The sequence below is a fragment of the Panthera pardus genome, unplaced genomic scaffold (genome assembly GCF_024362965.1).
Source record: "Panthera pardus isolate Hobbes unplaced genomic scaffold, ASM2436296v1 HiC_scaffold_3, whole genome shotgun sequence".
NCBI lineage: Eukaryota > Metazoa > Chordata > Mammalia > Carnivora > Felidae > Panthera > Panthera pardus.
In genome coordinates, this window is record NW_026526876.1 from 44,978,427 (window position 1) to 44,990,901 (window position 12,475).

The 12,475-nt window shown below is 52.2% G+C and overlaps 1 protein-coding gene across 10 annotated transcripts in view; it reads left to right on the forward strand.

Moving 5' to 3' along the window:
• MSI2 (musashi RNA binding protein 2) overlaps positions 1-12,475 on the forward strand; it is a 392,818-nt gene that overhangs the window by 365,215 nt on the left and 15,128 nt on the right. The gene's annotated exons all lie outside the window — the stretch shown is intronic.

The window sequence follows — 12,475 nt, forward strand, 5'->3', positions numbered from 1 at the left end:
GAGTTGATATTACAGGGTCCGCGACAGCCCGGCACGGCACGGCTGTCTGAAGGATAGCGTGGGGGACCAGGAAGAGAGGGGGCTCCATATTGTCAACGTTGCCAAGGGGCTCGGATCCATGTTCTCGCCATCAGCCACCACCACCTCCCCTCACACTCCCCGCTCCCCCGGTCCAGCGCTGGGTCACCACCCTCGGCTCTAGCCTTCCTGAGATCTCTGTTGATAGTGACCGACTCTTGCGAAAGAGAGCAGAACCAGGATTGCAGGGAGTCTGAAAGTTCTTCCTTGTTCTTGTCTTCCTCGTATGGTTCTTGAACAGAGCAGGTCTTCTCTTATTTCTTAAGGCCTACCATCAAGGCTCCCCCGAGCCCTTTTCTCCGTTGAGTCCTTTGCCAGCTCACATCCGGCCCTTCAAGGAGACAGGTCCGTGTGGCAGTCCTGTCTGTGCAGTCTAGTCCCCAGGGTGGAGGGAAAGTGAGACGCTGCGGGGAAAGGGATTCAGATCTTAAGATGCTCGGTCTGCAGACAGGAAATGCACTGGGTCCTAGTGAAGGTTAGCGTTTCTTCTCACTGTGGGTGAAGTTAAGGGAGAAGCCTTTACCTGAGGTCTCCAGGGGGCAGGGTGGGGGCAAGTAGGGTCAGAGTGGCAACATTCCTAGTATAGAGACTACTGGCACAGCTTCGTGGGGAGGAGGAAGGGAGGGGACAGGTGGGAAGGGGACCCTGTGACGTGCAAAGAGGAGACCACAGTTTCCCTCCATCTTCCCAGAAGACTTCGCAGTCCTGCAGTCTCTGCGGAGGCTCAGGGACGTGTGCGGTCAGTGTCTCTGGACACACCATCTCCCCTACATTTGTGATGACGCACTGTAAGGGAGTGCCAGAGGTCTCTTAGAGCTTTGGGAGATGGCCCTAATCTTTACAAGTTGCTGGCACATGAAGTCACAGCTGCCACCTGGGACCTGCTCTTTAAGTCGGGCCAGTCGGTGGCTCTGAACTAATGCCACGGGAAGACGCCGGTGGAATCTGAACCTTCAGGGCAGAAGTTATCTGTTATGGGAGACTGAAGCCCAGGAAGTCACAGAGTTCATGAAGTTCCCGAAAGAGCGCGAGGTGACAGAGTAGAATGGCAGCTCAACGGGGAGGAGTGGCGCCGTGGAAGTCCGTGGCACCGTCAGCACGAACAAGGATTGCCTGCGAGCAGGCCAGTCAGTCACAGGACGGAACGAGGTCCGGGAAGGCAAATCTGGGAAGAGCCGTTCTGCAGGGGGTGGTGGGGCAGAAGGCAGAGAGGACAAAAATCCCCCTTAGTGGCCTAAATCCTAAGTCTGGCTCTGCCAGGAAGACGGCTTCGCTAGCCTGTGACCAGACATCCTAAGAGTTTCAGTTCCAGTAGGCAAAGTGAACAAAAGCAAAATTCAAGTCAAGACATAGAAGAACTAGTTGAACTTGAACCATAGAGAAAATGCTTTGGGGAGGAGGGTAGGTGCAGGTGCTCATGAAGCAGGCTTGCCTGTCCCACCCCTCCCGGGGTATTTTCCATTTCCCCGTGGCAGCCTTCGCCTTATTTGTGTTCGGGGCTGAGGGGCGTGAACGGTAGCGGCCCACACACACTCTTCCGGCCGCTGGAGGGAGCCGGGAATCGTTTGTGTCATTTGTGTCTTAAGCTTTAGGGTTCCCAGGTGTTGCTTTCAACAAGCAACGCGTTCCTTGAAGGTTTGCTCCACGGCTGGCAGGAAGGAATATAAAGGCAGATAACATTTCTTGCCTGCAGTGGTTTGAGAATCTAGATCCCTCCTGCTGAGAGTCCTTATTTCCCACGATGCATTACTTCTCATCAGCTTCATTTAAAAAAGGAAAGTGGATCAATGTGCTGCCTCCATTTCTGAGGTCGGCTTTCCTGCGCTTCCATCAGCAGGATCCAGTGTCCGGGAAAGGGGGCTGCAGGGCAATCATCTCTTCTTTCCCACCCAGCCTCCCTTGTGCTAGCGGCAAGCATCCTCTGGGGCCTCAAGATGGCCAAAGCTGGGGGTAGGGTCCTGGGGACGCTCTCTCGCTGGGATAGAGCCACATCTGCGTCCATGGAATAGAGCCAGCACACTGGCCCAGAGGGAGAGCAAATCCGTGACCTGTTATGACCAGCTGCTGCAACCAGCCAGACTTACCCAAAAGACCCTGCCCGAACACATGCCTCCCAGTCCATGGCCTTGCGTTCTGGGCATGGGCACCTCGTTTCTCAGTTTGTCATTAAAATCTTCATTCCTGGGAGAGCCGGGTCTTTCACCAGAAAGAGTCCAGCATTGGATTTCAGTAACCCCAGTGAATTTATAATAATGTGCTGAGCTGCCCGCTGCTGACCTCAGCTTCATTCATTTTCCGAGGGCTTTGGGACCAACCCTGTTGAGGATAAAATACATCAGCTGTAATCAATAATTTTGTAATAGAAACACCATGCACTTGATAAATCAACTCTAGTGCAATTAGTGACTAGCCTTGAAGCCCAGACCTGAGTATAAGTTAATCCTGAAGTGAATGGAGTGGGGGAATGTTAATGGTCTTTTAAATCAGTGGAATCATTTTCAGAGGGTGACACATCCGTGCCTGTCCCCTGAGCTGGTTGGCCCTCTCTCTCATGCTGGCTCGGGAGCCCAGGCCCTGCTGTGTGCAGGAGGGGTCGAATGTGTGACAGGGCCCTTGGAGGCTCCATAAGAGCGTGTAAAGCACACTGGAGATGGGCAGAGGGACCCCTTATTTGCCCCCTGGGCTGGGTGGGGCCACTGCAGGGTGTGAGGAGCCCCAAAAGCTGCTGACCCCATATGTTGGTGAGAATCCTCAAAAGAACACAGGCGAGGGTGCCTCGTGGTCCCTCATGTTTCTGCAGAGGTTCGACTGCCGTGACCAGAGCTAGCCCATGAGACAGGCAGGAAGGCAGAAGGTTTGGGCCTGGCTTTACATGTTTGTTTTTAAGAGAAAGCTGATGTGCAGATTGGCTGTGTGACTTACCCAAAGTCACACAGCTAGTCACGTGGAGAGCAAGGCTTTGGTCAAGGGTGAAGAACCCTGAACTTCACCTCCTTTAAGGAGCCCTGCAGAAAAACCATGTTTGTTTCTGAAGAACTCACCTGCTGCCCAGATGTCCCCGACATGCGGGACGCGCTGGGAGAGCCCAGCAGCCTTGGAACCGGTGCTGTGTCCTCTGAGGACTCAGGCCCCAGGACCTCACAGTCTCACCTTTTCAGGTATAGATTGCTGAGCTGGGCCCAGGGCACATCTGCCACGGAGTCGAATTCAGCAGATATTTATTAAGTGTGTAACAACAGTAATTATTATTACACGTGGCAGGCACTGTCCTCGGCCTTGAGTCGGGGGGCTTTGGGGCGTATCAGAAAACCCAACTCAGCCTGGTTAAGTGTTATAGGGACTTTACCAGCTAACATTCTGGAAGCTCCATGGAAGAGTGGGCTTCATGTGTAGACTGCTCCGGGGAGTCGGCACTTCTCTTAGCTCGGTCTTCCTTTTGGCTTCAATATCGTCTTTATGTTGGCTTTCCTGTGGTGCCAAACGGCTACAACAGTTTCCTGCTTCATACCAACCAGTCTAGAAGAAGAGGGGGTCAGATGGTCCCAAATTCTAGCAGACCCCAGAGCTTTGTGCCGTTTGACTAACGCCTGGCTGGTGAGAGCCAATCGCTGAGAGTGGGATCCATACCCCCACCCTCAAACTGAGGAGCCCAAGAAGGATGGATTTCCAAAGGACAGTCTGGGTGCGGATAAAGGTAAGGTAAGGTAAAGGGTAAGGGAGCGTGTGGCTGGGTAGTCAAGCATGAAGCCCACCACAGCCGTGGAATCTCCTAGATGAAGGCAGAGCACAGTCTCTGCCCTCGGGTATCTCCCAGCCTCGTGTGGAGGCTAACAGGTACTTATAATATGATGCCATAAGTCCGGCAACAGAAGGGGCACAGAGGAGGAAGTGATTGGCTTTGGGAAGTCAGGGAAGGTTTCACAGGGGAGTGAGTGTCTCCACTTTGAAAGGACAAACAGGAGCTCCCCAAGAGCCAGGGGAACAGCATGTGCAAAGCCACCAGAGCCCAGAACAGTAGAGTAAATCTGAAGCCCCGCAAACGGTTCACTCTGGCTGGAGAATAAAATGCAGCAGGGTGGGGATGGGGCATGGGAAGCAGCCGCCGATAAAGCCGGAGGGCTGGCATAGCCAGAGCAGAGGGCCTTTGGTGACATGTTAAAGAGCCTGGATTCACACACCTCGGAGCCTCGGAGAGGCCTGAACCAAGGAAGTGACATCAGATCTGGATGTCAGACAAGCCTTGACAGCAGGCTAGATTAGATTTGAGACTAAAAAAGCAGGAGGACGAGTGACAGATCATGGAGAGTAAACGCTCCACGAATGTTCATGTTATCACTGCCCAGTAAAAGAGAGGCTTCGGGTCTTTTGCTCTTACCCATTAGCTGATTAACTCTGGGCTCAGCATCACACTGGGGTCTGGGGTGGGATGCAGAATTTCAGGGCAGGTCCTTGCCTTCAACAAGCTCCCAGTCTTTGGGGGTGGACACAGCACACAGTTGTTACAAGAGCTGGTCTTCAGTGAGCCTACGTTCCCGCCTGATCGGAGAGCACTCAGCAGGCAGGGAAGCTCAGATAGGAGGCAAGACTCAAAGTAGACACTGAAGGGTGTGGAGTGAGAGGTAAGAGGACATTTCAGGTGGGAGAACTTGGATAAAAGGTCATGATGAGCATGGGATAAGCAGCCAGTTCCCCGGGGGACAGTGGCAGGCTGCCTGATGGGCACTGGGGGTACAGGCTTGCTGAAGTAGAGGCAGGCTAGATTCTGGGAGACCTTGAAACCCAGATTGATACAGTCCTACTGGTGGGAGAGAGAGGTTCATACGCTTTATGGCGGTGGAACTTGGTAAGGACAGAACCAGCTAAGGAAGATCAGCCTGGCAGCGGTCCCACAGAACACAGCTCGACCCCTCCCTAATCCCCCTGGCTGGGGCTGGGTTTGTGATCTGGAGCCAGGTTAGGGGAGCAAGGCAGACACGGCGGGGAGAGGGGGGAGCATTTGGTCACAGTACTCCGCCTTAGTTTCCTGTGACTCTTCTTTGCTTCTGCCAACAAGTTATTATTCATTCCCTGCTTGGGACTGTTGGTTCCCACTCCTGTGCCCTCATGGCAGCCTCTGTCTGTCCTTATCTCTGCTCCCTCCATTACAATTGGCTCAGACTGCCAGGAAGCCACACCTGATTAACCCTAGCTGGGGTGCCCCTCCTCAACACATTACTGTGTCCTCAGCCTTCTTCCTGATTGGTGAGGTCTTCTGGATGAAAGCCGGGATTCTGACTCTATGGAACATGTTTTGCATGTATCCCAGAGTGGTGCCTGCCTTCTCCAACAATATAAACCATCAGTTTATATTTGCCTCCAGGAGACAAAGTCAGCCTCATTCTTAGTGTAGATGAGTAATTATTATGCAGTCGGAGAAAGCAGAAAATAAAGGGGCCCTTTGTTCCTGGATGCTTATTAATATTAATAAAAAGGTCTCCCCTTGCCAGCTTGGGATCCTGCAGCACAGGAGGTGGGCAAATAATGCTTTTGAACAGCTATGACTGGCTGTTGGAATTAGATCTGTCAGGATGAGAGAGCCACGATGAAATCCACTCTGTGGCATGGATAGGAGGGTTCCAGCCAGCATCTCAACGTTCACCCCCATCTGGAGGTCCCTTAAGGGAGGGATATGTTCCAGGTGATTGATAGACTGCTAGAGTCACTTCCCAGCCAAGTTTAATACGAGATGCTAATAGAACATGTTAATAATAACTCCTGCATGAGTGAGCCAAGCACGGGGCTAGGCCCACCTGCCCTACCCCCATTTCATTCTCATAATCCTATGAAGAGGGCACTATCATTCTCATTCCCGTTTTGAACATTTTAAAACTGTGGCTTAGACAGCTTGTAGAGGTGGTGGAGACAGGTTTGGAACCTGGGTCTGTCTCATCACATCTGTGCTCTCAACCATGTCAGCAGATGCCCCGTCGCCCCAGCCCCTTGGATTCCTGAGTGGAGGTCCGCATTCTTAACACATACTCAACGGAAAACCGCCGCTGCCCATCAACTTAATTCTCCGTATCCTTGCGGGGAGAGAGAACCCAAGCCCGTTTATAAGAGGCCTCAGGAAACATTATATGCACATATAATGCATATATGCCGCAGCTTCTGCTGTTGCAGACTTAAGGTCATGGTTCTGTCTGGCTTTGGCTGACATTTCTGATCCGGCTTTCAAGTCCCTGCATCCTTTTCAGACCACAGGCAGACAAAGGAGGCCCAGAGGAGGCGTGGTCGGGTAAGAGGGAGCCAGCCTGAAGGTAATTGTTATTATTTGAAAGGAGACTTTAGCTAAAACAAGCCTGAAGGAAGTTAGCCACTGCCCAAAAGAAACTAGGCGATGGAGCAAGGGAGGGCCTCTTTGAGCCAGACAGACCTTCTCCCGTTCTCTTTCTCCGTTGGGATGAGTCAACAACCCTTCCTGTGAGCGGTGAGGGCTGAATCTGGAAGGTCGCTGGGAAGCCGACGATTGGCCGACCAGTTGCTGGGGCTTTGCTTTGGGCCAATGCTGTGGAGGGGCGGGGCCTGAGGCGGGAGCAGCAGGATCCTTGGCCAATCGTCCTGCAGTGAGGCTGGGCTCCCGGTACTATGGCAACCGCGAGCAGGGGCTCATTTGTTTTGTAGATGAGTAATTACTACGCAATTAGAGAAAGCTAAAAATAAAGGGGCCCTTTGTTCCTGGTTACTTATTAATATTAATAAAACGGTCTGTCCAGGTCTGTGGTAAGCAATCAGTGCAAACCTGTGTGCCTGTGGTAGAGCACTGTGGGAGGCAAAGGCTGCCCAGCCCCACTCTCCGTTCTCTTTCTGGAAGTTATTTCTGACTGCAACCTGCAGCGGGTTGGCTTTCCGGGCCTTGGGGGAAAGAGAGGCTGTCTTTCAGACACGCTCAGGATGCTCAGGATACCCCGGAGTCAGGGGTCAGTTAGGCACTGACCCAGGGAAAGGTCTGGCAATGTCAACCCACTCCCAGGGAAGAAGACTAGAAACAGTAGCAAAACCAGGAGAGGTGGAGGGATGTTGGAGGATCCGGTTTTGCTGTGTATCCTTGGACACATTGTTTGACTTTTCTGGGTCTAGATTGTTTATCCCCAGGTGCATGAAATAGTCTTTAAACCTCCCACTGAGGCAGCCCTGAGATTTCAATGTCTCCCAGATCACCTGCCTTGAAGAGAAACAAGTCAGGCTTGGATATAACTTGCTGGAGGGTTACATCGTGTCCAGGGACTGGCCCCACAGCAGTCTGTGCTCTGGCCTTGGGGACAGAAACAGTTCAGAGGCTTCCCTTTTATCCCTTCACCTTCCCAGGATACGGGGTTGCCTTGTGGATTGATCAGATAAGAATGATAATTGTTTTTTAAGAGGTTCAGAGCGTGGAATGGGATCTTGGTTCTGGTCTAGCTTCCATAGGCTAGGTGATTTTGGGGCAAAGGGTTTCAGACTAGAGGGTGATTAAGGACCTTTCAACTCTGTAGCTCTATATTGCTACAGTTTCCAAACCTCTCGATCCCTTGTCATGGGGAGGTGACAGTGACAGTGCCTTAAGAGCTGAGAAGAGTGACTGGAGAGAAAGCCAGGGGCTTCCAGGTGATGAGAATGCATTTGAAAACAGCACTGCATTTTTTTTTCATGCGTGAAGGCCTGAAGTGAGAGGGACAGAAATATTTCCAGAATTGTGTATCACTGAAAAAATCTGTTGTCAGATTTCCATCCTTGGGCGTGGTTGGTTAAACTCTTAGGTCTTGGCTGTCCGGATGGCATTTATTAATAAAGGTGAACCTGTTAACAGCTACGGTCGGTGAGCAAATCTAAGACTGGGGCACAGTGGCTCTTGAACTTTGCTGCATGTTAGAATCACCTGGAGAATTTTTGAAAGTCCTGGGGTCCAGGCCACACTGCAGGCCCATTAAATCAGAAGCTACCACCGTCGACCCCAGGCCTCAGTGGCCATTAAAGCTCCCTTGGTCAAGTCCAATGTATAACCGTGGACTCAAGTACCAGCAGGTTCTTGCCAGATGTAGAGTCTCACACCATCTCTGTGACTTTATTATCAGCATCCATACCTCAGAAATGGATACAAAGAGCCACGCCAGGCAGCTCTCCCCACCTCCTCTAATGACCAGGAGAGCTGGTCTGGATCCTCAGCCTGCATGCAGCCTTAGAGCCCAGGGCCGTCCTGCCTGGCACTGGTCCTCCCAACAGGGCCAGGAAGTCCATCCCTCCAGGGCAGGCTGAAGGGGTCTTCATCCGCAACACATTCTAGGACAGGCCGGTCCTGGCTGAGATTAAGAGCATGTCCATATAGAACCAAGGGCCCGGAACAGCCATAAACACGGAAGCAGCCGCCCTCCTTGACTGTCTGATGAATGGGGGCCTTTTGGTAAGGTCGGAGTTTGTTTGTTATTAAAGACCTAATTAGAAACATGAGAGGGAGCTGAATGGCTCCGTGCTTGGCTAATTAGTGACATGTATGCACCCGCTTTGAACTTCAAGGACACAGAGCTATTAGCGCTTACATCAAAAATGGATTAAACTCCTGTGCCTTTATAATCATTAAAGACAGGCTGCTCAAGTGGAAAGCCTTTTGTATAGGTCCTCAAGGGGCTGCCCTTTGGGCATCCTCTCCACCCTACCCCCTGGTTGTGGAGCCCCGGGCAGTAAATACTGATGGTCCTGGGGCAGTCCAGCTCCCCACAAGACTGCCCTCAGCAGAGCTCCGTGGTCTTCCCGGGACTGAGACGACCAGCCCTCTGGTGACGCATTCTGCAGCCATACTGCCTGCCTGCTCTGTGCCCAGCCTGTTCCGCAGTGTGGCCCAGAGGAGGGTGGTCTAGTCCTTGGGGAGAGAGGCAGTCCCCTACCTCACACGGCAGGCATGGCCCAACCCCAGGCAGCCCCTAGTCTGATGGGGGAGACACTGCCACCAGGGAGCTTCCCATTTGGAAAGGGCAACAGAGCCCACACTCTTCAGGAGCTGGAGCTCCAGCATGGGAGGTCTGGAGCCTTGTCCCTACAGCCTGTCTGAAGCAAAGAAAGATCCAAATAAACACAAGATGTCTTAGACTACAGGGAAGGGCAGCTGAGCAGCAGATTCTGTTTGAAGAGCTGCCGGGAGTTGCCTGGATGTCCAAGTTCGAGCTTGTGTTTAGTCTGGTCAGAGACGCTTCGGAGACACGTTCCCTCACTGCTCCAGCCCTCGGTTTCCTCATCTGTAGCCCAGGCTAACAGGACCGATCTTAGAAGTTGTTAGGAGCGTGAAAAACGATGGTGCTAAGCACCTACCAGTGTACCTGGCACACAGATGCTCAGTAAATATTAGCTCCCTTTCCAGCCTCACAGAAGCCACAGCTTCTAGAACTGTGTGCCTCATGCCTCCAGACCCTATTGTGCCCACAATAGGATGAGGTTTTCCCCTGCTGCACCTTCCCCAACTGGGCCAGGGTGTTATCAAATTCTTCCCAAGCTTTCATCATGACTAAGGATGCTACAAGTGTAGTTCTGGCCTTGGATTTCTGGGGCCTCGCGCAGAGGGCGAACACTGAGCCTGCGGTGAATGGAATCACTTGCAAGAGACAAGCTAGGACCCGACGCCTCTGGCTGAGGGCAGGCAGGCTGGGAATTAGTGAGTGAGCACACACAGCCCAGCAGCACCGAGGGTGGCTGGGGTCACGTGGGGAGAAGCCAGACCGGTTTCTCTTTTGACAAGATAGCGCTGGATGCAGTCCCCAGCTCAAAACAAAAGCAAGGGACATTCTCAGGATTAAACTAGGAGACGCTTGGAGCAAGCCGACTGTTGGGGAGAGAGACAGAGATGCGACAGAGATGGAGAGGGAGTCCTTCCTGGCACCATACTCCCTGTCTTTGTTTCCTTTCAGTGCTCAGGTCAGGGACGGTTGGGTGGGAAGCAGGGGCCAGCCAAGTGGCCGTGGAGGCCGCGGCCTGTCTTCCCGGGGCCGTGTGCGCAGCGGCTGGCAGGCTCGGTGCCGTGTTTCATGGGTGCCGGTGATTTCTGGACCGTCTCCCCATCTTGCCTCTTGCAAGTTCTAACCCATGTGGGCCTGGATTCTGAACTAGTTAATTTAAAGAAGAGGCAGCAGGATGTGAGTGTTAAAACCGCTTGCTTCAGCCAAACCATAAGCGTCTGTCTCTCAGGTTGATTTCCCCTGTTTTCCGAGGTGCTTTCGAGGTTCAGGGCCAAGGCACTGTTGAATCAGCCATTTGCTGTGGAGAGAGATCACGAACCGCACCTTGCATCTGAGACCAGAGTCCTGATCTGGGACAGCTAGCTGAGGGCCCATCAGTGGGGAAGCCGTTGCAGAGCAAGCCCCGGGCAAGCCCGAGACCCGTGGCGTGGCCTTTCCTTTCCTGACAGCCCTCTCCCCTTTCTTCCTTAGACACATGCAAACAAGGTCTATCCCTCAGAACCCTTAGGGTCTGGGAGAAACGGGAACCTGACAGTGACTCCATTTGCCCTCATGACAAAGCCTGGTTTCTTGGGCTACCAGGCTCAGGCCCACTCAAGGCTACTCCATGCCCAGAATTTACACCATAAGCAGATGGCAATAAACCACTAACCCCTCTCCTCCCCTCCCCCACCTTCCCAACTAACCCTGGCCTGGTCCTTTGTGAGGAGGAGACACATCCATAGACCCAAATCGGGGCTGGTAATAAGAGCATCGAGATAGAGAGTGAATGAGCTATTCTCTGTCGAGATTGTATCTCAACATAAAGTACATAGTTTTAGCCACAAAGCTCTCAGATGGGTTCATTCTGGGTGTTTGGATGATCTGATTGGTAGAATCCATCTCCAGGTTCACGACTAGCACATGATGTGAGGGCTTCAGAGCCAGCTAAGGAGTGAAGTTATCTCTTCAAGAGGGGTGTGCTTTGACCTGAAGCCTAGACCATTCTACGTAATGTATCGGTCCCAAGTCCTCGGTTCTCCCATCCGTCTGTTCCCTCCTTGAGCTATGCCAGCGTTAACCGGCAGGCCTCAGCATCCACCTGGTCTGAAGCAGGTTCGCTTTTGAGAGATCAAGCAGAAACAGCAATCTTCTAAGCCTGTGGCACTGCTGTAACCGACATTTGGAGTATTTGTGACACTGACTTTCCTGTCAGCCCCGGTGGATGAGCAGACACTCTCCATGGGTCCTGTGTGGTATTTAAGATGAGCCAGGCATCTCTGGATATGTCCAGACTTGTTGCTATCAGGCTGAATTAGTACCTCCCGGTAATATGTTTGTTTGTATATTGAGCCAGGGAAAAGGAAACATCATCACGTTACTCTCTTAATCCTCCCCTAGTTTTAAAGTGTTTTTTCTCCTTCCCTTCTGAAATAGCTTGAATTTTAGCAGAGCATAAACACAGACACACACACACACACACACACACACACACACACACGTATATATATATACATATATAGTATATTAAATTGATTGTCCCTGCATCTGGGTCCCTGAACTGATTTGATTCTAATTTACTGTGTCATACAGTTTTCCCAGGTTGGATGTAATTGCTGGTCCCCTCTATCTATCTCTCCCACCTTTAGGCTAAGCTCTAGAAGGCAAGTCTAAGCCAGGATCCCTGGGACATAGTGGCCCGGCAGACTGCTGGACTGTAATCCCCCCTTGCTCTGCTGGAGACATGCCGTAATAACTCACAGCTGAGTATTTCTCCTTCCGTTAGCAGGAACAGGATTATCTTTTCATGCGGACCTTCCCCGTTTGACCATTGGCCTTAATTTACAGCAGGCACTACTTCTGCGGGGCACAGAGACTTCGAAGTGGGGTCCTCAACTCTGTTCCCAGGAAGGCCTTGGCTGCCCAGCTGCCATTCTTCAGAGCCCACGAGCAAGGAGTGGCTGGCTGTTAAGAGGGACCCATGAAGGTCTCCACTGTTGACAGCCAGTTGGTACTATGGACCCGGCATCACCGAGCACCCAGTGTTCTAGGGGAAGAGAGGCAGGTCTCTCTTCTTCTGGAGAACATAGGGCCCCGTGAGAACCCTGAAGGCACCCCACCTGTTCACATACCCCGCCTTAAGGAGTCCCTCGCTAATGTGGGAAACAGTCCCTGCTGCTATGGAGTTTTTAATGAAGGCAGATAGAAGCACAATACGGACGAGGTGAAGGAGAGGGGAGAGCTGGAGGGGCAACGACCTCGACCTCTTCTCCGGCATCCGCCTGGCAACACAGCCCCTCCACTCATTCCTTTTTCAGTTTCTTTACATTCTTTAAAACAAGCAAAACCCCTAAAACTCAGTGTAATGAATGAACACAGCCCTGCCCTCAAAGAATATCACAGGGGCTTCTGTCCCCAGCCCTCCATTCTGTCAGGAGCTGGGGGTTGGGAACAAGAGC